Raw genomic sequence first — 25229 nt, forward strand, 5'->3', positions numbered from 1 at the left:
TGTGCCCGGCATCTGAAACCAAGAACCCGGGCCACTGAAGCAGAGCATGCCAAACTTAACCACTACACCACTGAGCTGACCCCTCAGTTATCTAGTTAAAACCGAATTTCTACAGGCTTTCTGAAGAACGCCTGGCCTCAATTGGTATGCCTTGTGACACAAACTTGACTCAGTAGAGAAAATATACTCATTGGTATCTTTTTATTTATAAAAATTTTGAAATAAGCAATACATGTACATAGTAAAAAATTGTACAGAGGTGATACAGTGAAATGTTACTCTCTTTTGGTAGTTTAGAGGAAGCCTGAAGAATATGCCAGGAAGATTAAGGAAACTAAAGATATTCCTGCTGTGGCTCTCATGCCTCCAAATACGGTGCTTGCCAAGGTAGATGCTCTCTCATTTGGCATGAAGGAAAGGATAATCTTCCCTCACTATTTTTTGTAAATCTATGTTTTATAGACAATTTTCATTCTCAGTATTTCTGTGTCTTCATGGGTAACACAGTGGAAAGAAAACTGCACTGAGAGAAGAGCTGGAGTCTAATCCTAGTGGTTTTATTTATTAGCTGTGTGACCTGGAATAGATCAAGCTGGGGCTCATTATCCCACTGTAAGATGTCTAGTAACACCTATGTCACAGAACTGATCATATTAAATGAGATAATGTACCTGAAGATGCAGACCATTTTTACAAATGTTAGTGCGCATTATAATTAGAAAAATAATCATTAGCTCTTTCAAAAAACAAGAAAAACCTGTTCAAAATATAGAGAAATTTACCAATGGTCATTACTCATCCTAATAATGAGTACTATTTGTTCCATTTCATGTAAGTATTAGAACTATAGATTCAGCAGTACACATGACGCTGTGTGGGTGTGTGTTCAGTAAGTGGCAGGGACTTGTGAGTTCCGGCATTCAGTATGTGTTGGTAAATGTGCAGGACTTCAGAGGTCTGTCTTTATTCATCCATCCAACACTCATTGAGCATCCACTGTGTGCCAGGCACTTAGCTAGACACTGAGGAGACAAAAAACAATCAGTGCTGGGTGGTGTGTGTGTGGCAGAGCCCTGGAGAGGTAGGGAGAGGGAACACCAAGGAAACAGATGACTCCAGGGGACAGTGAGTGCTGGAACCTGGTAAGCACAGGGTGCTTGTGAGCACTCTGGAGGGACTCTGACTGGGGGAGGAGACGAGGACAGCAGCAGGGAAAGCGCGCAGAGTAGGGAGGGTCTCGCCTGGGTTGGGTGGGAACGGTAGGAGTTAGCCAAGAGAAGGAGGCCGTGGAGGGGTGGGTGTTTTAGATGACTGCCCTGTTCCACAGATAGGAATAGAGAGCAAGATCTGTCTGTCTGGGGTCTTTGCTGAGACCCCTTGAGGAACCTGTGAAGAACACTGGGGCTCCAGAGCCAGACAGGCCTGGACCCAAGTCTCACCACGCACGTACCGATGCTGTGGCTCCAGGCAAATTATTCGGCCTTTGTAAGCTTCAACTCCCTCATCTGTAAAAAGAGGATGACAACCTACCCCCACGACTGCTATGGAAATTGGATGAGAAATGTATCTCAAGTGCTGAGCACAGTTTTTTGCACCAAGTTAGAACAATAATTGGAGAGAGTTTTTTGTTTTTTCCTTTTTGTTTGTTTTTCCCCATGTGTTTATTGTCTGCAGTCGGAAAGTCTGCACTCAGATCCCTGTTGGCTCTGCCACCACTGGTGATGGGATGTTTGGCAAGTGATTTAACCTCTCTAAGCCTCAGTTTTCATATTGATGAAGTGCAGATAATAATAAATAGTATCTATGCCAGAGGGTTGTGGTGAAAATTGAATAGGACAATTAATGTAAAGTACTTAACCCAGTGTTTGGCACTTTGTAAGCATTCAATTAATGTTAATTGTTGCTTGTTATTTCATTTTTGTTATTTGCCAGTCCTCATTAGAATTTTGTCATAGAATGAAGTTTCTTTACTAGAAAATGCCGCAATGACCTTGCTTTGAGCTCTGTGTTTAACATCTCTGCATTTTAGGTTCGCTTATTAATTTCCCCATCAGCTCCATTTTCAGAATCTTAAAGATGGTATGTTTTAAATATTGTAAAGTTAGAAAATGTTAAAGAAAACTTTTTTTTTAATTTTTTATTTATTTTTATTTTTTTATTTATTTTTATTTTTTTCCCCCAAAGCCCCAGTAGATAGTTGTGTGTCATAGCTGCACATCCTTCTAGTTGCTGTATGTGGGATGCAGCCTCAGCATGGCCGGAGAAGCGGTGCGTCGGTGCGCGCCCGGGATCCAAACCCGGGTCGCCAGCAGCGGAGCGTGCAGACTTAACCGCTAAGCCACGGGGCAGGCCCAAGAAAACAGTTTTCTTAAACTAGGATTTTTAAAAATCAAAAGCAGCATAAAAAATTACCCCTAATTCTAAAGTCCTGTCACATCCTTGTACTTTCTAAGATTAAATGTTCTGTATCCTTTTTTTTTTTTTTTTTTTTTTTTTTTTGTGAGGAAGACCAGCCCTGAGGCAACATTCCATGCCAATCCTCCTCTTTTTTGCTGAGGGAGACTGGCCCTGGGCTAACATCCATGCCCATCTTCCTCTGCTGTATATGGGACACCACCACAGCATGGCCTACCACAAGGTGCGTTGGTGCGCGCCCGGGGTCTGAACCCGCAAACCCCGGGCCACCGCAGCGGAGCGTGGGGACTTAACCGCTTGCACCACCAGGCTGGCCCCTGTATCCTTTTCTTTTTAAAAAAATAGTTTAGTATACATAGTATCTTTTTATCTCTGAAAAACAGAGTCATCACCTCTGTTTTTCTGCTTCCCTTATATCTACTGGCAAGCTGTCCTTGCTGCAAAAAGAACTTTGCAGACATTTTTTAAAAACACCCAACTATTTTGTATGTCATGATTGTTATGGAAACAGCATGTCACATAATCATCAATGAAAAGGGAAAACCAGGTCTGGATAACTGGGGAACCCCTGTGGTAAGCTTTTAAATCATCTTTTTTTTAGAACACGCTCAAAATGAAAAAAGAATCTGAAAGCCATCATGTGGATAAGAACTATTGACAATCTCACCATCAATTTGTGTATCTGCCACCTGCGGATCCACTGCAGAATAACTACTACTGTCCTTTTTTTGTGTAGTACTGTATTATTCCCATACTTGATTTCATTAATCCCAGTTAACCTGTATCAGCCTTTGCTATCAAAGTCTACAATAACAAATTCTCCAAGCTGGAAGAGAGTTTAGTCTTCATCTGGTGAGTCCCACTAATTTTACAGATATGGAAAAGAGTCAGAATGACTGAGTGATTTGCCTAGTGCTCGTGTGGCTAAATATAAGGGCTGCCCATCCTATGGCCTCCATTTTTTGCCTTTGTAGGGTAAAGTAGTAGAGACTAGATGCAAAGTCCAGCTCTGATATTTACTAGCTATGTGACCTTAGATGTATTACTTAACCTCTTCAAGTCTCAGCTTCCCCATTTGTCTGTAAAATGGGGATAATAATATTATTTATTTATAGAGTTGTTATGAGGATTACATAAGTTAATATATATTTTTAATACTCCTTACCTTCTCTAAGTATTAACTATTATTATCTTGTCTGTTTTGTTCACTGTCCCATCCTGAACACCCGTGCTAATCACCTGAGCAGTACCTGAGCAGTAAATGTTTGTTAAATGAATAAGTGACTAGATGAAGGAGGAGCCACGTCTCTATGCCATCACTGACGAGTTGACTGAAAAAGTTTTTTTTGATATTTTTGTGTAAGGATGATTCTCACTGGCAGACATCAACAGATTAGTTTTAGTTGCAGAAGGTAAGTGAAAGCTGTTGATAGAACTACTTAAAATTTTTTTTTTGTCTAGATTAATTAGTATGTAATGGAGAACTGGCTGAACAGTTCCCAAATTTGGTGAAGGACAGAGTCAATCCACTCAGTGAAACACAGGCAAGTTAATAAGACCTTTCTTAGGTACATCATAGTGAAACTGCTGAAAACTAAAGATCACAAAAAACATGAAAGTGCTCAGGGAAAAACGGGAGCACTGATTGGAATGACTGTGGACACCTCACCAGACACATGGAGGCAAAGAGAGAGATGAACATCTTAAAATGCTGAAAGAAAAACATAATCAAACCTGTCAAGCCAGAATTCTGTATCTAATGAAAATATCCTTCATGAATGAAGGTGATAAAATCACAATGAGATATCACCACACCCCCACTAAAATGGCTAAAATTAAAAAGACTGATAGTACCAACTCTTGACAAGCATTTGGGACTCTCACACACCTGATCAGAATGTAAAATAGTACAATCTCTTAGGAAAACAGTTTAGCAGTTTCCTAAAAAGTTAAACATATATCTACCATATGACCACTTCTAGGTGTTTACTCAAGAGAAATGAAAGCATATGTGCACACAAAGACTTGAGGCTAAATGTTCATAGCAGCTTTATTTGTAATCATCAAAAACTGAAAACAACCCAAACATCCATCAACAGGTGACTAGATAAACAGATTATGGTATGTCCATACAATAGAAAACTTGACTCAGCAACAAAGAGGAATGAACTATTGAGAACATGCAACAATATGAACGACATTCAAAATGATTGTGCTGGTTGAGGAAGCCATACAAAACAGAATGCATACCGAATAATTCTTCATTGATATGAAATTACAAAAAATGCAAATTAATCTGTAGTGACAGCATGTGAATGGTTGCTAGGGGATGGGGGGCAGAGAAGGAGGGAGAAGAAGGAGTTACAGAGATGTGCGGGAACTTGTGCAGGTGAGGAATATGTTCATTCTCTTGATTGTGGTGATGGCTTCATGGGTGTATACTTTTCAAAGTATGGGTGAAAGCTCTTCAAATCGTGTACTTTAAATATATGCAGTTTATCGTATGACAATCATACCTCAATAAAATTAGGAAAAATAGAGAAAAAAACAAAAAAAAAGAACAAAAGCAAAATAGATACATTTTTGGATAAAAGAAAAACTGAGAGAATTTGTTACCAACAGACTTGCATATAAGAAATGCTACAGGATATATATTTTTTAGGCTGAAGGGAAATAATACCACATTGAAACTCAAATCTTCAAGAAGGAATAAAATGGAAATGATAAATGTCCAGGTAAATATAAAAGACTACATTTTCTCCTAATTTCTTTAAAATATATAAAACTATTTAAAGCAAAAATTATAACATTGTCTTATAGGGTTCATAGCATATGTGGATTGAATACATACAACAATTATAGCTTAAAGGACAGGTATGGAGGGTGAATGGGCCTATAGAGTTGCAAGGCTTCTACAGTGTACAAAAAGCTGATATTAACTCTTAGTAGATTGTGAAAAGTTAAGGATGTATATTGTAATCCCTAGAGCAAACACTAAAAACATAATGCAGGGGGCCGGCCCGGTGGCACAGCAGTTAAGTGCATGCGCTCTGCTGCAGCAGCCCGGGGTTCGCTGGTTCGGATCCCAGGCACACACCGACGCACCGCTTGTCAAGTCATGCTGTGGCAGCGTCCCATATAAAGTAGAGGAAGGTGGGCATGGATGTTAGCCCAGGGCCAGTCTTCCTCAGCAAAAAAAAAAAAAAAAAAAGGATTGGCAGATGTTAGCTCAGGGCCAATCTTCCTCACACACACACACACACAAAAAAAACATAATGCAGAGAGATATAGGTAAAAAGCCATTTGATAAAATGCAGTTCTAAAAGAATGTTTAAATAATCCAAAAGAAGAAGAGGAACAAAAAGCAGAAGGGACAAAGACAACAAATAGTAAAATAGTAGACCTACATTCAAGTATTTCAATAATTACAGTAAATGTTAATGAACTAAACACTCTAATTAAAAAGGAGAGTTTATCAGAATGGATTAAAAAAAAATAAAGCAAAACCCAACTATATGTTGTCTACAAGAGACACATTTAAAATATAAAGACACTGATACATATTATGTTAAATAGATTTCACTTATTTTGGCACATTGGAAATGGCTTTTAAACTTTACCTGTCTCAATCACTATACCTGTAAGACAGGAAATAATTATACTCTGTCCAAGATTGTAGCAGTTAAAAATAATTAAAGGAAAACTATAAGACATTATTGAAAGAAATCAATGATGACATTAAAAAATGGAAAGATATTCCATGCTCATGGATTGAAAGAATAAACATAGTTAAAATGTCCATACTACCTAAAGCAATCTACAGATTCAGCGCAGTCCCAATCAGAATCCCAATGATATTCTTCACTGAAATAGAACAAAGAATCCTGAAGTTGATAGGGGGCAACAAAAGGCCCAGAAGAGCTAAAGGAATCCTGAGGAAAAAGAACAAAGCTGGAAGGGCCGGCTCCGTGGCTTAGCGGTTAAGTGCGCGCACTCTGATGCTGGCGGCCCGGGTTCGGATCCCGGGAGCGCCCCGAGGCACCACTTCTCCGTCCAACGCGGGGCCGAGTCCCACGTACAGCAACTGGAAGGATGTGAACCTATGATGTACAACTATCTACTGGGGCTTTGGGGGTAAAAAAACTGAATAAATAAAAAAATCTTTAAAAAAAAAAAAAAAAAAAAAGAACAAAGCTGGAGGCATCACAATCCCTGACTTCAAAATATACTACAAAGCTATAGTAATGAAAACAGCATGGTACTGGCACAAAAACAGACACAAAGATCAATGGAACAGAATTGAAAGCTCAGAAATAAAACCACACATCTACGGACACCTAATCTTTGACAAAGGAGCTAAGAACATAGGATGGAGAAAGGAAAGTCTCCTCAATAAATGGTGATGGGAAAACTGGACAGCTACATGCAATAGAATGAAAATAGACCATTATCTTTCATCATACACAAAAACTAACTGAAAATGGATTAAAGACTTGAAAGTAAGACCTGAAACCATAAAACTCCTGGAAGAAAATATAGGCAGCACACTCTTTGACATCGGTCTTGGATCTTTTCAAATACCATGTCTACTTAGGCAACGGAAACAAAAGAAAAAATAAACAAGTGGGACTATGTCAGACTTCAAAGCTTCTGCAAGGCAAAGGAAACCGGGAACAAAATGAACAGGCAACCCACCAACTGGGAGAAAATATTTGCAAATCGTATATCTGACAAGGGATTAATCTCCAAAATATATAAAGAACTCGCACAACTGAACAACAAAAAAAACAACCCAATCAAAAAATGGGCAGAGGATATGAACAGACATTTTTCCAAAGAAGAAATACAGATGGCCAACAGGCACATGAAAAGATGTTCAACATCACTAATCATCAGGGAAATGCAAATCAAAACTACACTGAGATATCACCTTACACCTGTCTGGCTATAATCACCAAGACAAAAAATAACAAATGTTGGAGAGAATGTGGAGAAAAGGGTACCCTTATACACTGCTGGTGGGAATGCAAACTGGTGCAGCCACTATGGAAAACAGTATAGAGATTTCTCAAAGTTAAAACTAGAAGTACCATACAATCCAGCTATCCCACTACTGGGTATTTATCCAAAGAACTTGAAATCAACAATTCAAAGAGACTTATGCACCCCTATGTTCATGGTAGCATTATTCACAATAGCCAAGACATGGAAGCAACCCAAGTGCCCATCAACTGATGAATGGATCAAGAAGATGTGGTGTATATACACAATGGAATGCTACTCAGCCATAAAAAAGACAAAATCGTCCCATTTGCAACAGTATGCATGGACCTTGAGAGTATTATGTTAATCAAAATAAGCCAGACAAAGACAAACACCACGTGATTTCACTCATATGTGGAAGATAAACTAACACATGGACAAAGAACAGATTAGTGGTCACCAGAGAGGAAGGGGGTTGAGGGGTGGGCATAAGGGGTAAAGGGGCACGGTTATATGGTGACTGACAAATGATAACGTATAACTGAAATGTCACCATGTTATAAACTATTATGACCTCAAACAAACAAATAAAATAATTAAATGATTATAATGGACTTTGCAAATACTGTTTGGTGGAATTATTGTTTCCTTGTAATACTTACTTAATATATATTATTTGGGGCAGCCCGGTGGCGCAGTGGTTAAGTGTGCGAGCTCTGCTTCGGCAGCCCGGGATTCGCAGGTTCGGATCCCAGGCGCGCACCCACACACAGCTTGTCAAGCCATGCTGTGGCAGTGTCCCATATAAAGTAGAGGAAGATGGGCACAGATGTTAGCCCAGGGCCTGTCTTCCTCAGCAAAAAATTGGAAGATTGGCATCGGATGTTAGCTCAGGGCTGATCTTCACACACAAAATATATATATATATAATTTTACTATAGTCATTCCATCGTTTCTTTCTGAACAGGCTCATCAATGTTTAATGTAACCATTATGCTATTTAATAATATTATCCTACTTAATAATATATTTTTACTATATAGCATAATTGACGTCATGGTTTTGAAGTCAAATATATTTACTATCTGTCCTTAGGCAAGTTTTTAACTTTATTTATTGAGCTTCAGTTCCTTCATCTGTAACGGGAGTATAATACTTAATGGGCTAAATAAAATTATATAGTGTGAAATGCTTAGCACAGAGCCCGGCACATAGTAAAAGCTCAATAAATGGTAAATATCATCATCATTATTAATGATGATAAGAGTGAATTAAATTTCCTGAAAACATTATATAACTGATGAGAAAACACTTTTTAAAGTTTTATATTTTTCTTGGTACTTTCAACAAATTCATAATTAATACTGTATTTTATTGAAAGAAATGCAAAAAAACCCACAACAGCCCATAGGAAGCAAAAAATACCCCACTATATAGCAATCCCCTAAATAAATCTCTAAATAAACAACAAAGGAAAAAAATAGTGTCTCCTACAAAATTAAGTTGGTCTCTATCAAAGTCTTCTAATGTTTGAAAACATTTTATTCTGACATTAAACTTTAACAATCAAATGAAGCAAATGAGAGCCAGACAGCAGGAGTCCATTATTAGATTCCTACCTGCAGCTAAGTTGCGTGCAGAAACTCTCCTCGGATGTGGGTGTGGCCAGCATGTGACAGGAATGTGGGAGAACGTGAGAATGCAGCTACAGAGCAGAGCCGGGAGCCTGCAGTGTCAGAACGCTTGATTGGAAGTACAAGACAGGGTTCTTCTGGAAAACTGGGAACAATCCATTTTGTCTTGATTAACTATCATAAAATGAAGCAATTAATGAAGGAATATTTTGCTCACATAACTTTTTTTTACTCCACAAATGGCCGCAGGACTCAGGCGTGGCTGGCTCCACTCCCTCGCTCAGGTCTCATTTCCTAGGCTGCGTTCTCAGGGGCATCCTCCCTATCAAATCTAAAATGCTTCCCTGCTATGTTCAATTATAGCCCCTTCTTTGTTTTCTTCTTAACACTTAACACAACATGTAATTATCTCATTCATTTGGCTACTGTTTCAGCTTTGTCTCCTCTACTAGAATGTAAACTCCATGAGAGCAGAGACCTTGTCTGACTTTTTTTTACCATAGTATCTAGCACCTGGCACATAGTAGATGCAATAAACATTTGTTGAATGAATGAGTGAATTAATGAATAGACAGGGAATCTAGGACTGCAATCTTCTTCTCCTCAAGGAAGTTTCTTCCACTGACACATGTACGCTGTCTTCGGTTTGAGAATCAACCATAAAAACCATCCTTTGTACACAATCGAAATATAACGACGTACACCTGAAATTTATATAGTGTTATAAATCAATGTTACCTCAATAATAATAATAGTAAAAGACAAGAAAAAAACAAGAGCCTTCCTTTGGTACTAAAAATCATTCCAGGGCCGGCCCCGTGGCTTAGCAGTTAAGTGCGCGTTCTCCGCTGCTGGTGGCCCAGGTTCGGATCTCGGGCATGCACGAGGCACCACTTCTCCAGCCATGCTGAGGCTGCGTCCCACATACAGCAACTATAAGTATGTGCAACTATGACATACAACTATCTACTGGGGCTTTGGGGAGAAAAAGGAGGAGGATTGGCAATAGATGTTAGCTCAGAGCTGGTCTTCCTCAGCAAAAAGAGGAGGATGGATGTTAGCTCAGGGCTGATCTTCCTCACAAAAAAAAAAAAAATAGGGTATCATGCTGTGGTGATATCAGTCAAGAGATTCCAATGGACAGGATTAGAGATTTTATAACACTATTAAATTACAGTCACTAATTTTTACCTAAGGTAATTTTTGCCTTAATTAAAAAAAATTTTTTTTGGAAGTCCAAGATTAAAACGCTTAAAGCCACAGATTTCTTCTTCTGTAATGCCCAGTTGGAAGCTAAGGGGAAAGATTTTAATGAGATAGAGTGCATGGCTGATTGATGGAGAATCAGAGCATAGTCTTACAACAATTCTCTCTAAAGCCCATATTACGGAAATGCAAATATCTGCATGAAACAACAAATCTCAACATAAAAGCAGTTGCTTTGTTCTGGGTTATGGTTATTCCTATTTGTCTTTTTGGGATTTATAAGTGAGCTTGTATACTGTTTGAAGATTTCAGTGACAGCACTTGACACTCCACACATCAGAACCATGGTTTTCTTATGGAAAGCTGCCTTAATGCTAGAAGCAGATCAACACAGGTTGATCATTTGGGAGACCGGAGAAGATGGAGCTGCACAGGGAAGGGGAAAATGGATTGCTCCTTGTAGACCCTGGACTTCCTTTACTCTAGATGTTATGTAATGAGTTATATGGGTGACTCTTTTCAGCGGCAGGATCTCCTGTTGCAGAAGGATTTTCCTTTTTATGAGTGCTTTCTCTCCTTCCCGCTCTTACCCACCTTGAGCAGCAGGCCCGCGAGAGTCTGTGTCCTACAGTACAGGGTTTACAAATTTGGACTCCCTGAAGGATTATATTAGGGTTCTCACACAGTTCACCTTGACATGTGTCCTTTTTGATTGGTGATGTGACCATGTTTTTTTTTTTTTTTTTAAAGATTTTATTTATTTATTTTCCCCCCCCAAAGCCCCAGTAGATAGTTGTGTGTCATAGCTGCACATCCTTCTAGCTGCTGTATGTGGGACGCGGCCTCAGCATGGCCGGAGAAGCGGTGCGTCGGTGCGCACCCAGGATCCGAACCCGGGTCGCCAGCAGCAGAGCGCGCGCACTTAACCGCTAAGCCACCAGGCTGGCCCATTTTTTTTTTTTTTAAGACTACTTCCTACCCCCACACGTGCACAGCCTCCCTCAATATCAGCACCCCCCCACCACAGTGGTACATTTGTTACAATCAATGAACCTACAATGACCCATTATTATCATCCAAAGTCCATAGTTTACTTTAGCGTTCACTCTTGGTGTTGTACATTCTATGGATTTGGAAAAATGTGTAATGACATGTATCCACCACTATAGTATTATACAGAGTAGTTTCACTGCCCTAAAAATCCTGTGCTCTGCTCATTCGTTCCTCCCCACCCCAACCCATGACAACCACTGATCTTTTTAGTGTCTCTGTAGTTTTGCCTTTTCCAGAATGTCATATAGTTGGAATCATACAGTATGTAGCCTTTTCAGATTGGCTTCTTTCACTTAGTAATATGCATTTACGTTTCCTCCATGTCTTATCACGGCATGATAGCTCATTTCTTTTTAGTGCTGAATAATTTTCCATTGTCTAGATGTATCACAGTTTATTTATCCATTCACCTATTGAAGGACATCTTGGTTGCTTTTAAGTTTTGTCTGACTGTGCTTTTTGGACTTTAAAAAAATAAGTAGTTCAAGTAAGAAATATTAGAGAATTTTAAAAACTGTGATATTTTGGGTCTCTGAGGTGGAAAAAAAGTTTTCTTAATAGAAATAGATTTGAAAAGATATTCTGCCAAAACTGAGGAAAATTTTGAGACTCTTCCAAAATAAATATTTCTATCTAGAAATCAGTTGCTTAATCAAGAAGTAGCTCAAATTTCAGTAATTTAGCCCTAGTTCATGTGCATTTAAGTACAAAGCTCAGTATTAAGTTACGTTCCTGCACTGTTTTGATAATACTTAGTAAACAAAAGCAGATACAATGGTAAGTTGTTATTGGACTCTAAATTTGTTGGCTGTAAAAGAAATACAAATGGATAAGTAACATCATTAAAGAGTAAGACTATCTGGCGAGGGAGAATGTGGGGAGGTAGGGACTCCTATCTTCTGGTGGGATTGGGAATCAATGCAGTCTTTTGAAGGCAATTTGACAGTTTCTTCCAAAATTTTAAGGGTATCTTTGACAAAGCTTCCAGAAATTTGTCTTATAAAAAATACACAAATGCTATATGGAAAGATGCTGCCAATATATTAAATGAAGAAAACAAAATACAAATAATAGCAATGTTTCCATTTAAATATAGTATACTTGCATGTGGATTAAAATATCTGGAAGGGGACTCTTCAAAGTGTGTAAAGTGATTACCTCCAGAGATGTGAGATTGGGGGTTTTATTAGTTGTCCATTGCTGTGTAACAAATTACCACAAACTCAGCGACTTAAGCTAACACCTATGTACTATCTCACAGTGTCTTTAGGCTAGACATCTGGCACAGCATGCCCAGGTCCCCAGCACAGGGAATCACAAGGCTGGAATCAAGTTGTCAGCTAGGCTGAGTTCTCATCTGGAGGGCTAATGGGGAAGAATCCACTTTCAAGCCCATTCAGGTTGCTGGCTGTGATATTATGATTTATAATAAGAAATATGTGGGGCCAGCCCCGTGGCTTAGCGGTTAAGTGCGCGCGCTCCACTACTGGCGGCCCGGGTTCGGATCCCGGGCGCACACCGATGCACCGCTTCTCCGGCCATGCTGAGGCCACGTCCCACATACAGCAACTAGAAGGATGTGCAACTATGACGTACAACTATCTACTGGGGCTTTAGGGGGGACAAAAAAAAAAAGGAGGAGGATTGGCAATAGATGTTAGCTCAGAGCCAGTCTTCCTCAGCAAAAAAAGGAGGATTAGCATGGATGTTAGCTCAGGGCTGATCTTCCTCACAAAAAAAAGAAAAAAAAAAAAGAAATATGTGTTTGATCTACATCCCCATTTTTGGCGCAGAGCTCCTAAAACCCTTGGAATTTCCTAAGTGATGGGAGCAATAAAGATGTCTTTTGTTATGCTAATGAGGTGACTTTTAAAGGCACGTAAGGATGGGGGCTGGTCGCCAGAGGAGCCACCAGGTGATTAGAGGGTGGGAACTTTCAGTCCCACTCCCTTGATCTCTGGGAGGGGACAGGGGCTGGAGGTTGAGTTTGGGTAGCCAAGGCCAATGATTTAATCAATCACGCCTGTGTAATGACGCCTCCCTAAAAACCCAAAGGGTGCAGTTCAGAGAACTTCAGGGTTGGTGACCAGCTGGAGGTGCTGAGAGAGGCAAGCCTGCAGAGGGCATGGAAGCTCCACGCCTTTCCTCCATACCTTGCCTGAAGGCATCTCTTCCATCGGCTGTTCCTGAGTTACATCCTTTTATAATAAACTGGTCATCAGTTAAGTAAAATGTTTATCTGAGTTCTGTGAGTCACTCCAGCAAATTAATTGAACCCAAGGAGCAAGGGGTTGTTGCAACCTATAATCTATAACTGATTGGTCAAAAGCACAGATGATAACCTGGGCTTGTGACTGGCATCTCAAGTAGGGGGCAGTCTTGTGGACTGAGCCCTTAACCTGTAGGATTCAAAACTATCTTGGAGTAGATAGTGTTAGAATTGAGTTGAATTGTAGGAGAGAGACCCAGCTGGTGTCTGAGAATTGCTTGGTGTTGTGTGGAAACTACCCCCCCCCAACACACACACGCATTGGAATTGGCAACCAGAATCCTTACTGACAGAATCCCGTTCCTTGTTGTAAAACTGAGGTCCCATTTCCTTGAGGCCTGTCACCCAGAGGCTGCTTGCTCTTAGCTCCCAGAGGCTGTCCACATTCTTTTCATGTAGTTCTATCCATCTTCAAGTGTGCCTAATCCTTCTCACACTTCAAAACTCTCACACTTCAAATCACTACCACCAGCCAGAGAAAACTCTGATTTTAAAGGACTCATGTATTAGGTGAAGCCCACCCAGATAATCTCCTGGGTCAAGGTCGAGTGTGCCATGTAACATAACCCAATCATGAGAGTCAAATCCATCATAGTCACAATCTCAGGGTTTATGTAAGCATATGCATAGAACAGGAAATCTTGGAGGCCATCTAAGAATTCTGCCCTCCACAGGGGTGGAGGTAAAGGAGGGCTGTTTTGATTTTCTGCTTTATACATATCTTTAATGTTTGAATTTTTTTGGAAAAAATATATATCACTTTTTGTAAAACAAAATGTCTGGAAGGATATACTCTAATATTTTAACAATGGTTATGTCTAGGTGGTAGGAATAAGAATTTTTTTAATGTAACCATATAGTAATCAACTTTTTATCATGTAACTATAGGAATATAAAGTTACTTCCATTTTGAAATGAAAAAAAAATTCATGCTGGGTATAGACCAAAGCAGGTAACAGAATTTGTAATGGTGCCAATTTTGTTAATGATAGTTTTTTGCAGTAGTTGTAAATATACAGCCTGATAATGCAGCATGGCCAAGGTATAGAACTGTGAATGGATTTGAGAAGAGTCTAGATAAATTCCTAGATGATTGACACACACGTTATCAGGAGCAGTGCAGACAGAGAGCATCAGGAAAAAAGCATCATCTAAGGACGTAGGTTCCAGGGTCCTGACTGGCTGGAGACAGGTCCCACACTCTCCCTGCACCTCTTTCCTCTGCTCTGAAATGAGGGGGTTAAACAAGATGAACCCTCAGATCCATGTTTGGTTTTTTCCTCAATCTTTTTCAGGTCATTACCATGGTTTCTGACAAAATTCTCCTAGTGTTACTGTCCTAAATAAACACCAGGCTGGAAGGATTATTAGCGATGCTGAGAGGTGGGTCCTATGCTCTTTTGAATTATCAGTGTGTTCCCAGAAAGGGAGGGTTGCACTGGATTAATCTGGGAAGACAAAGTACAAATACAGAATTTATTTATTTATTTATTTTTTGTGAGGAAGATCAGCCCTGAGCTAACATCTGTGCTAATCCTCCTCTTTTTGCTGAGGAAGACCGGCTCTGAGCTAACATCTATTGCCCATCCTCCTCCTTTTTCCTCCCCAAAGCCCCAGTAGATAGTTATGTGTCATAGTTGCACATCCTTCTAGTTGCTGTCAAATAGAGAATTCGACTGGAAACCTGAATGAGCAAGTCAGTCACGAAGCACTGTAGGACTTTAGATGGTTGGAGGGGAAGGATTCTCTCATATGAGTCTTCACAATTCAGGAGTCTGAAAAATAAAAGCATTTTTCAGCCCTTTCAAAGAAACAAGCTACTTCTCAGAGTCAGCACTGAGTAAATCACTCTTGATCAGGGAGAGAGAATGTGTTTGGTCATTTGGTATTTGTTATATTCATGTCAGGGAGCAAAATCCATAAGTGCAGGGCACACACAGCCAAAACAAACTCCTAAACTAGATGGATTTTTATTTTCTGTTCTTTTCCAACAGGTCTTTGTTCCCTGAAAGGAAGGGCTGATACTGATTAGTTGGGAAAAACAAGTCTGGAATGATAAAGTGCTTCCCACACATTCCTGCCAATCTGTGTATATCCCAATTTGCACACATTCCTACATCTCTCTCCCACCCCAACATCCCCCCTCAACGAGGTCCAAAGCCTTCATTAAGACTACAACAGAATCCTCATTCTTGCTGAGGTCAGCAGCCATGTTTTTATAAATAAAACATCTTAATCTACTGAAAAGAGCTGGGGCCTGTGAGTCAGCTCTTCCAGACTCTCCCACTAAGTCGTTCACTTATTTACAAATTCATTGAGCACCTACCATGTACCAGCCCAGGCACTGTTCCAGGTGCCAGGCACGCAGCAGGGAACCAAAACAAGATCCTGCCCTCCTGGAGATTGCGTTCTAGCAGAGGGAGACCAACAATAAAGAAGTTTAAGTGGAGTTTGGCAGATGGAGATAAGGGCTATGGAGGAGGAAAGGCAGAGTGGGCAGTGGGGTGAAGGTGAGGTGTTCTCAGATGTGACTTGCATCAGAATCACCCAGGAGCGAGGAACATGGTAAAGTAAAAATTGCTTTTCACTATCCCAGAGTTTCTGATTTGGGAGGTCTGAGGAGGGAGCTTGAGAATTTGTATTTCTAACAAGTTCCCCAGTGGTGCTGATGCTGTGGGTCCAGGGACCATACTTTGAGAACCACTGGGGTAGATCGTGTTATGTAGGATGTACAGGTAACATGACATATAAATAGAGACCTAAAGAAGCAAGCCATGTGGGGAAGAGCAAGAGCGTTCCAGTCAGAGGACAGCACATGGGGGCTCCTGAGGTGGGCATGTACTTGGAATATTTGAGAGATGGCAAGGGGACCAGAGTGGCTAGATTGGAAGCGAGGGGAGCGGAGGAAAAGAAGATCATATAGGTTTTGATGGGTAATGTAAGGACTTTGATTTTTACCGCAAATGAGGCAGAGCCAGGAAAGGATTTTGAGCAGAGGGGTGATGTGGTCTGTGTTAAAAGTGTTATGCAAGTGGCAGGTATGGCTGTCTGTAGTAATAATGATGACATTCAGCACATTGTAGTAAGATTCACACTTATTTCTTCTTCTAGATGGATAAATGGATGGAAAAGAAAGCCTGAAATTGTTTGACGACTACTATCGACTATGTTTGTGTCCTCCTAAAATTTATGTGCTGAAACCTAATCCCTGATGTGATGGAGGTGGGGCCTTTGGGAGGTGATTAGGTCATGAGGGTGGAGCCCTCATGAATGGCATTAGTGAGTGCTTTTATAAAAGAAACCCAGAGTGGGGCCGGCCCGGTGGCACAAGCCGTTGAGTGTGCGTGCTTCGCTGCGGTGGCCCCAGGGTTCGCTGGTTCAGATCCCGGGCGCGCACCACCTCACCGCTTGTCAGGCCATGCTGTGGCGGTGTCCCATATAAAGTGGAGGAAGATGGGCACGGATGTTAGCCCAGGGCCAGTCTTCCTCAGCAAAAAGAGGAGGATTGGCAGATGTTAGCTCAGGGCTGATCTTCCTCACAAAAAATAAATAAATGAAAGAAAGAGAGAAAGAAAGAAAAGAAAGAAACCCAAAGAGCTTCTTGCCCCTTCTGCCGTGTGAGGATGCAATATGAAGTTGGCCGTCTATGAACCAGGAACGAGGCTCTCACCAGACACCAAATCTCCTGGCACCTTGATCTTGAATTGCAAGCCTCCAGAACTGAGAAATAAATTTCCATTGTTTATAAGCCACCCAGTCTATGGTATTCTATTATAGCAGCGTGACCTGACTAAAACAACATATTTTGAATACTGTTTATAGGGTTTCTATAATTGAATATTGGGCCGGCCCCATGGCTTAGCGGTTAAGTGCGCGTGCTCTGCTGCTGGCGGCCTGGGTTCGGATCCCGGGCACGCACCAACACACTGCTTCTCTGGCCATGCTGAGGCCGTGTCCCACATACAGCAACTAGAAGGATGTGCAGCTATGACATACAACTATCTACTGGGGCTTTGGGGGAAAAATAAATAAATAAAATTATTATAATTGAATATTAATAAACTGTTACCTTATGCCTCAAAATAGTTTACTTGCCTATGCCCCATTAGATTACAAAATTTACAAGGGTAGGGACGACATGTGTGGATACTGTGTATTCTGAGCACACAGTCCTATTTATAGCTGTTTCTGTATCCTCAGTGCCTCATATCCTGTGAGGCATAATAGGCCCCCCATTATTTTTTGAAAGATGAATGAATTAATGAAATATTAGTTTCTACAAAGAATTGTACAACATTGACAACTAAGCCACAACTTTTAATTTTTTTTCCCCCCAAAGCCCCAGTAGATAGTTGTATGTCATAGTTGCACATCCTTCTAGTTGCTGTATGTGGGACGCGGCCTCAGCATGGCCAGAGAAGCGGTGCATCGGTGCGCACCCAGGATCCGAACCCGGGCCGCTAGCAGCGGAGTGTGCGCACTTAACCACTAAGCCACGGGGCTGGCCCTAAGCCACAACTTTTGTATGAAAAGAGTTTCTTTTACCCATTTTCTCATTTAGTCCTGAGAATATTCCCATTTGGTAAGACAAATCATTCTCTTTTTCTAGGGGAGACAGAGAAGCCCTAAGAGGTGAAGTGATGACCCAATGCTGTGTGGCTGGGAAGGGGCTGAGGTAGGTCTTCAACCAGAGTCTCAACTCCAGAACCCAGGATCCTTTTACTATGTTGTGCTCTCTTCCATCACTAAGTCCACTTGAGGGATAGTCTTTAAGTTATTAAAATGAAATTATTTCTGATGGAAATGTTCTAAAATTTCATTATGGTAATGGTTGCACAGTTCAGTAAATTTACTAAAAATCATTGAAATGTACACTTAAAAATGAGTGAATTTTATATGTAGATTATTTCTCAATAAAGTTGTTTTTTTTGTGTGTGAGTGTGAGGAAGATTAGCTGAGCTAATCCTGAGCTAACATCCATGCCAATCCTCCTCTTTTTTTGCTGAGGAAGACTGGCCCTGGGCTAACATCCGTGCCCATCTTCCTCCACTTTATATGGGATGCTGCCACAGCATGGCTTGACAAGCAGTGCGTCAGTGCGCGCCTGGGATCCGAACCCCAGGCTGCCGCAGCGGAGCACGCGCATTTAACCACTACGCCACTGGGCTGGCCCCCTCAATAAAGTTGTTTAAAAAAATAAAATTGTCTCAACTACTCATCCCTCTTCCCAAATCATTGTAATTCCTTTGGCAAGATACTGTTAAAATCTCAAATTCCTTCCAAAAGGCTTTCACGTCATTAAGTTACTATGCATTTATATTGACAAAGATTTTCTCCTTGACCACACTCGAGCCAGATTCCTCTGGGTCTTCTCAACTGGACCTCAACCTGGGCCTGTGAAGACTTGAACAGAATACTAACATGTTTTTAACTGGTCAAGGCCACATCCCTAGCATGACCCTAGCTCCACCTTAAAGTGCCTGCTTGAGAGAACTCAAGGCTTCCAAAAAAATGTACTGTTTGTCCAACCAACACCTGAAGATAAGGCCCTGTCTCCCAGCCTCTGTGGGAGGACAGGAGCCTGACTTTGGTAAGGGCCAATTAACAAACCCAGGTGGGTTTCATATGGAGCAACCAATGCCTCCTTCCACATTTTATAATTTTTCACTTCTATGACTCATTCTGAGATCTCACCTATTCCTTCATTTCTCCCTTTAAGAATGCCCAGTCACCTCCACACAAATCAAAGCTGAGTTCAGTTCACACTGGACTCTTCCCTACTGCGATGGTATATTACTGATTAAAATCTGTCCTTACCACTTTAACTAGTGTCCATCTTTGTTCATCTTTGACGATATGTGCACAAAATACACACTCTCCACACATATGCACTTAATATAACCCTTTGGGCATCCAAACATCTATCTATCATGTTTTAGTAACATTTTAAATAATGACTGTCATACTAGAAATCACATTATCAGTTTTCAGTCCCAAAAGCTGAAATAACTTCTTTTTAATAAACAATGGTAGAAAAGAAGTTCTTAGAATCTGGTAGGAAAAAGGAGATATCATTCACATTCCTCTCACCACTGCTTGACTTCAGCAAGTTCCTGACATGTTCATGGTGTGTGCTTTGTTTGGTTTTGTTTTCTTTGTCCTGGTATTGATTTGTTTTGTAGTTTGTGGTTGTGAAGTTTGTGTTTGACAATTGAACAGTAATTGATTACTACCTCAAGGCAGAATAAAAATAACCATAAAGAAGGAGCTTGAGGGGCCTGCTGGTGGTGCAGCGGTTGAGTGCGCGCACTCCGCTTTGGCGTCCTGGGGTTCGCAGGTTCGGATCCCGGGCGCGCACCGACACACCGCTTGTCAGGCCATGCTGTGGTGGCGTCCCATATAAAGAAGTGGAGGGAGATGGGCATGGATGTTAGCTCAGGGCCGGTCTTCCTCAGCAAAAAGAGGAGGATTGGCATGGATGTTAGCTCAGGGCTATTTTAGCTCATTTTGTCTTCCTCACAAAATAAAAAAAGAATGAGCTTGAAGAGGTCAAATATCTTTTCTCCCTCTGCACTGTACTCAAAGCACAGGGTCAGGTACTTTCCTTACAGGAAATAAACTTTTGAAACAAACCAGAGAGAGCTTTTTTGGGAGGTGAGAGGGCAGAGATTATTGTAAATAAACCCTGGTAAAATATATATAATGTAATATTTTTCATTTTAACCATTCATAAGTGTACAATTCATGGTGACAAGAGATTTTCACATGTTGAGGTATATGGGGTAACTATTCGGGTTCAAAACTGATTCAGCTTGAACTAAACAGCCTGACTTATGGCCTATCAAACGTACATTGTACATCTGCTTAACCATTAAAGAATGCACTCTCTTAAGATAAGGATGCATACTTCCCCTCCTATGCCCTATTGGTAATGCCCGGATCAGTCCCTTTCCTGACATCACGGTCACATTGACACCTCTTTGAAACTTTAATGAAAATATATCCTGGGTATGTTTAATGTATATCTTGTAAACCATGCTTCTCCTGAACGCTTTCTAAGGCCTTCCCGAGTTATAATCCTCACTCTGGCTCAAGTAAACTCACCTTATTTCTCTCATCTGTAGAGTGGTTATTGGTGGGGTCGGCCCCGTGGCTTAGCGGTTAAGTGTGTGTACTCCGATGCTGGCAGCTGGGGTTCGATCCTGGGCGCGCACCCACGCACTGCTTGTCCGACGCACCGCTTGTCCGGCCATGCTGAGGCCACGTCCCACATACAGCAACTAGAAGGATGTGCAGCTATGACATACAACTATCTACCAGGGCTTTGGGGGAGAAAATAAAATAAATAAAATTAAAAAAAAAAAAAAAGAATGGTTATTGGTTATTTTGCTTCAACAGTGGGTACTAAATACATCCACAATGTTGGGTAACCATCACTACTATCTATACCTAAAAGTTTTTCATCATCCCCAACAAAAAGACCGTATCTATTAAACAGTAAGTCCCCACCACCCGCCTTCCCTTAGGCCCTGGTTACCTCTACTCTTTCTACCATAGAAAGCATTTTTAATACTAGATTCTTAAAAGTTAAGTTTTAAAGCTGTTCAGGAAGGCATTTTTATTTACCTTATCACTAGGGATAAATGTGATGCTTAACAAGCCTTTTATAGACCATGTTCTGATCTAAGTGCTGGCAATATGACTATGCATGAGATATTGCATTGTAGGTGGCAGAACAGTGTGTCAGTCACACAAACATGTAAACAGCTAAAGTACAACACTAAGTGTAAACTAATAGAAAAATCTATATATTGGTCTCTGCTCCTGGTTCCTGGCACAGAGCTCATAAAACCCTTGTAATTTCCTAAGTGATAAGAGCACTTGGAGCATCTTTGTTCTAATATTTGTTCTTCAATCCTGATGACACAGCTCCTAAATCCCTTGGAATTTCCTGGGTGATAGGAGTGTCCTTTGTCCTAATGAGGTGACTCTTGATGGGCTCCTGGATGGCTTCAGGATGGGGGCTGGTCACCAGAAAGACCAAGCCATGATTAGAAGCTTGGGACTTTAGTCCCACCCTCGATCTTCTGGGAGGGGCTGGAGATTGAGTTAATGATCAATCATCATGATGAAGTCTTCATAAAAATCCAAAAGATATGGAGTTCAGAGAGCTTCTGGGTTGTTGAACACTTGGAGGTGCTGGGAGGGTGGCATGTCTGAAGAGAGCGTGGAAGCTCCATGCCCTTTCCTTGTGCCTTACTCTATGTATCCCTTTCTCTGACTGTTCATCTGTACCCTTTATTATATCTTCTGTAATAAACCAGCAAACATAAGAAATGTTTCCCTGAGTTCTATGAGCCATTATAACAAATTATCAAACCTAAGAAGGGGGTTATGGGGACCTTTCTAGCCAGTTGGTCAGAAGTAACAACCTGGACTTGTGATTGGCATCTGAAGTTGGGGGCAGTCTTGTGGGACTGAGTCCTTAACTTGTGGAATCTGATGCTAATCCAGGTAGATAGTGTCAGAACTGAATTTAATTGTAGGACACTCAATTGTAGGAAAACCACATATCTGGTGTCAGAAGTGAAATGAAATGTAGTGGGAGAGTAAAGGAAAATGGGAGTTTGTTCTCAGACTTCAAATACTATGAAAACAATCTGTTTTATAAAATGTTTTTTATAAAAAAATTCTACGTGATTTATTGTGATGTGATCAATGTCAAATAAAATATTAATTTTCATCCTTTGTTTCTATTCATGTCTTGACCAGTTCTTCATTTTTCCTTCCAAAATGTTGCATGCCGCACTTGAGGCAGTGACAAATTTTTAAGACCACAGCTAAGAAGTTGAACATTGGGCCGGCCCCATGGCTTGGTGGTTAAGTGAGCGTGCTCCACTGCTGGCGACCCGGGTTCGGATCCCGGGCTCCCACCGGCGCGCTGCTTCTCCGGCCATGCTGAGGCCACGTCCCACATACAGCAACTAGAGGGATGTGCAGCTGTGACACACAACTATCTACTGGGGATTTGGGGGGAAAAAATAAATAAATAAAATCTTTAAAAAAAAAAAAAAAGTTGAACATTCATCTGCAGTCACCTATATGCTTGCTACATGCAATGGTTTTTTCACATCTGTCCTCTATGACAAGTTTTTGGAAGACATTTATCACGATGGCTTTCATATGTCTTCAAAACTCATAGGCTCTGTTGCACCTCGAAGAGCCTGGAGACAGGCCTGCATGGCCCAGGTGTCTCACACATCTCCCTCCTTTGGTGACCTGGTGGAAAAAAGCAGAATCCTTCTTGATTCAGTGAAATTCAAAATATCAATGATGTATTAAGAATAATATGTTTTACTTAAAGTCATTTATTGAGCTCAATTTAAACCTATATGGTAACCTATACCAGGGGTTGGCAAATTTTTCCTAAAAAGGACCAGATAGTGAATATTTTTGGCTTTGCTGGCCATGTGGTGTCTGGAAACTACTCCACTCTGCAGGGTAGTTCTCTAGCGGCCGTAGATAGTATGTAAATGATGGGTGTGGCTGTGTCCCAATATAAATTTATTTAAGGATACTAAAATCAGAATTTCATACAATTTTCACATCATAAAACTTTATTCTTTCGATTTATTTTCAACTATTTTATTTTATTTTATTTTTTGGTGAAGAAGATTGGCCCTGAGCTAACATCTGTGCCAATCTTCCTCTATTTTATACGTGGGACGCCACCACAGGATGCCTTCATGAGTAGTGTGCAGTTCTGCACCTGGGATCTGAGCCCACGAACCCTGGGCTGCCAAACTTAACCTTTTGGTGTGAACTTAACCACTATGCCAGCCAGCCCCCATATTTTCAACTATTTTGAAATGTTAAAACCTTTCTTAGCTCTCAGGCCCAAAAAAAACAGGCAGCAGGCAGGACTGGGTCTGCAGGCCATAGTGCTCTCACTACCTCTGCTCTTTATTAACATATTTGTTTGCACTGAGGTCTTTGTTTAGGCCCATTGAGTTTCATAATTTGTGAAACATCTTAACATTTCTTTAGAATGTCAAGTCCCACTAGTGTTTAAACAGTGAAAGTACTGATCAAAAAACAAGATCTTAGGCTAACAAGTTATTATTCTTTAAGATGGGACTACAAACTGCACTTTAATTAACAGCTTTGCTAATTGTTCTTTTCCAGTAGCTCTTTTTGAAATTACACTGCTGGTCACACATCAGGTGTGATCTCATCCTCTCCCCCCCAAATCCATTCACAGTTTATCCCACTTAATCACCTTTTAACTTTTCCTTCATCAGTGTTGAACTATCCCAGTACAGGAAGAGTAGTTTTGTAATAACCTTATTAAATAGTTAGGGTTTTTGTTATTGTTTTTTTTAAAGCTGAAACATTACTCAATTTGTGTGGCTTATGTTGCAACTGTGAGAGTTTGGTGAGCCAATATCACCTCATGAGTAGCTTTCACTAAAATTCAAACCAGTTAACTTGGAGAATGAGAGCACAGTAATATAGTCAATGGGAGTTTACTCCCTGTTCAGTGCTGTGCTGGGTTTTTTGGGAATACAAAAGAACTACTCTATCTTTGAGGAGTTTATAATTCAATGCGAAAGATAAGATGAATATACAAGAAACCATAAAGAATCATTAATTAATTTGCTGAGAACTCCCATTTGCTACAAGCCACTGTATTATATATCATTTAGTCCTAATGTAGAGGAGGGAAAAATTCTTTTTCCTATTATCTTCCTAGGTTCTCAGGCTCGAGCCCTGTAAACTGTACTGACAAAAGACAGATTAACAGGAGAAAAGCAAACAGATTTATTTAACATAATTTTTATGTTACACAGGAGGTTTCATAGAGACATGAAGACCCAAAGAAATGGTTGAACCTGAGTGTTTGATAAATGGTAGAAACTCATGGAAAAATGTGATAGGACAAAAGGGTAGGAGCTAAGGGTAGTAAAGGAGGGGAAACTTAGCAAGGCCTGTGCATTTGGAGTCCTCTTAAAAATCCCTGTCTTCGGATAAAGATGCTCCTTTCCTCTGAGTATGAGGAGGCCATCTCTTATAAGAGGGTCTTATGACCTGCATCAGGAGGTCAGAGAGTGCTTCCTGAACCTGCTGTTTCTCAAATTCCTTCAGTTTACAATGTTCAATATGCCAAGGTGCCACATTTTGGAGTAGCATGTTCTGAATCCTGTCACTTACAACTATTAAATGAAATAGACATTGTAACCGTTTCACAGGTGAGGGAGCTGAAGCTACGAGAAATTAAAGTTGCTCAAGGTGGCAACTCATAAGTGACTGCCTGACTCCGAAACAAATTCTTTCCCCACCACCACTCAGATTATCTAGTCCAGTATCTTCCACTAAGGAAATAAAGAGTTTAACATGGGAAAAATAACTTATTTACCTCCTAATTCAATGATCTGTAATAATGGCTATTGCTAGAATCAGTATAACGAGAACAATGTGCTTAGGCAAAAAGGCTATGCTGATGTAAGGGGTTCATACCAGACAACCTGATCCACAAGAACGTGTTTTGTACGTGGCTAACTGCTGTAAAGGAAACATATTTAAACTAAAAAACATTTAATCTAAATTTAATTTCAATTTTAAAATAAAGCTACAGTTCTAGAATCTATCAAGGAAGGTAGACATATGTG

The sequence above is a fragment of the Ceratotherium simum genome, chromosome 19 (assembly GCF_057802395.1).
Source record: "Ceratotherium simum simum isolate JZ-2026a chromosome 19, ASM5780239v1, whole genome shotgun sequence".
In the NCBI taxonomy this organism is placed as follows: Eukaryota; Metazoa; Chordata; class Mammalia; order Perissodactyla; family Rhinocerotidae; genus Ceratotherium; species Ceratotherium simum.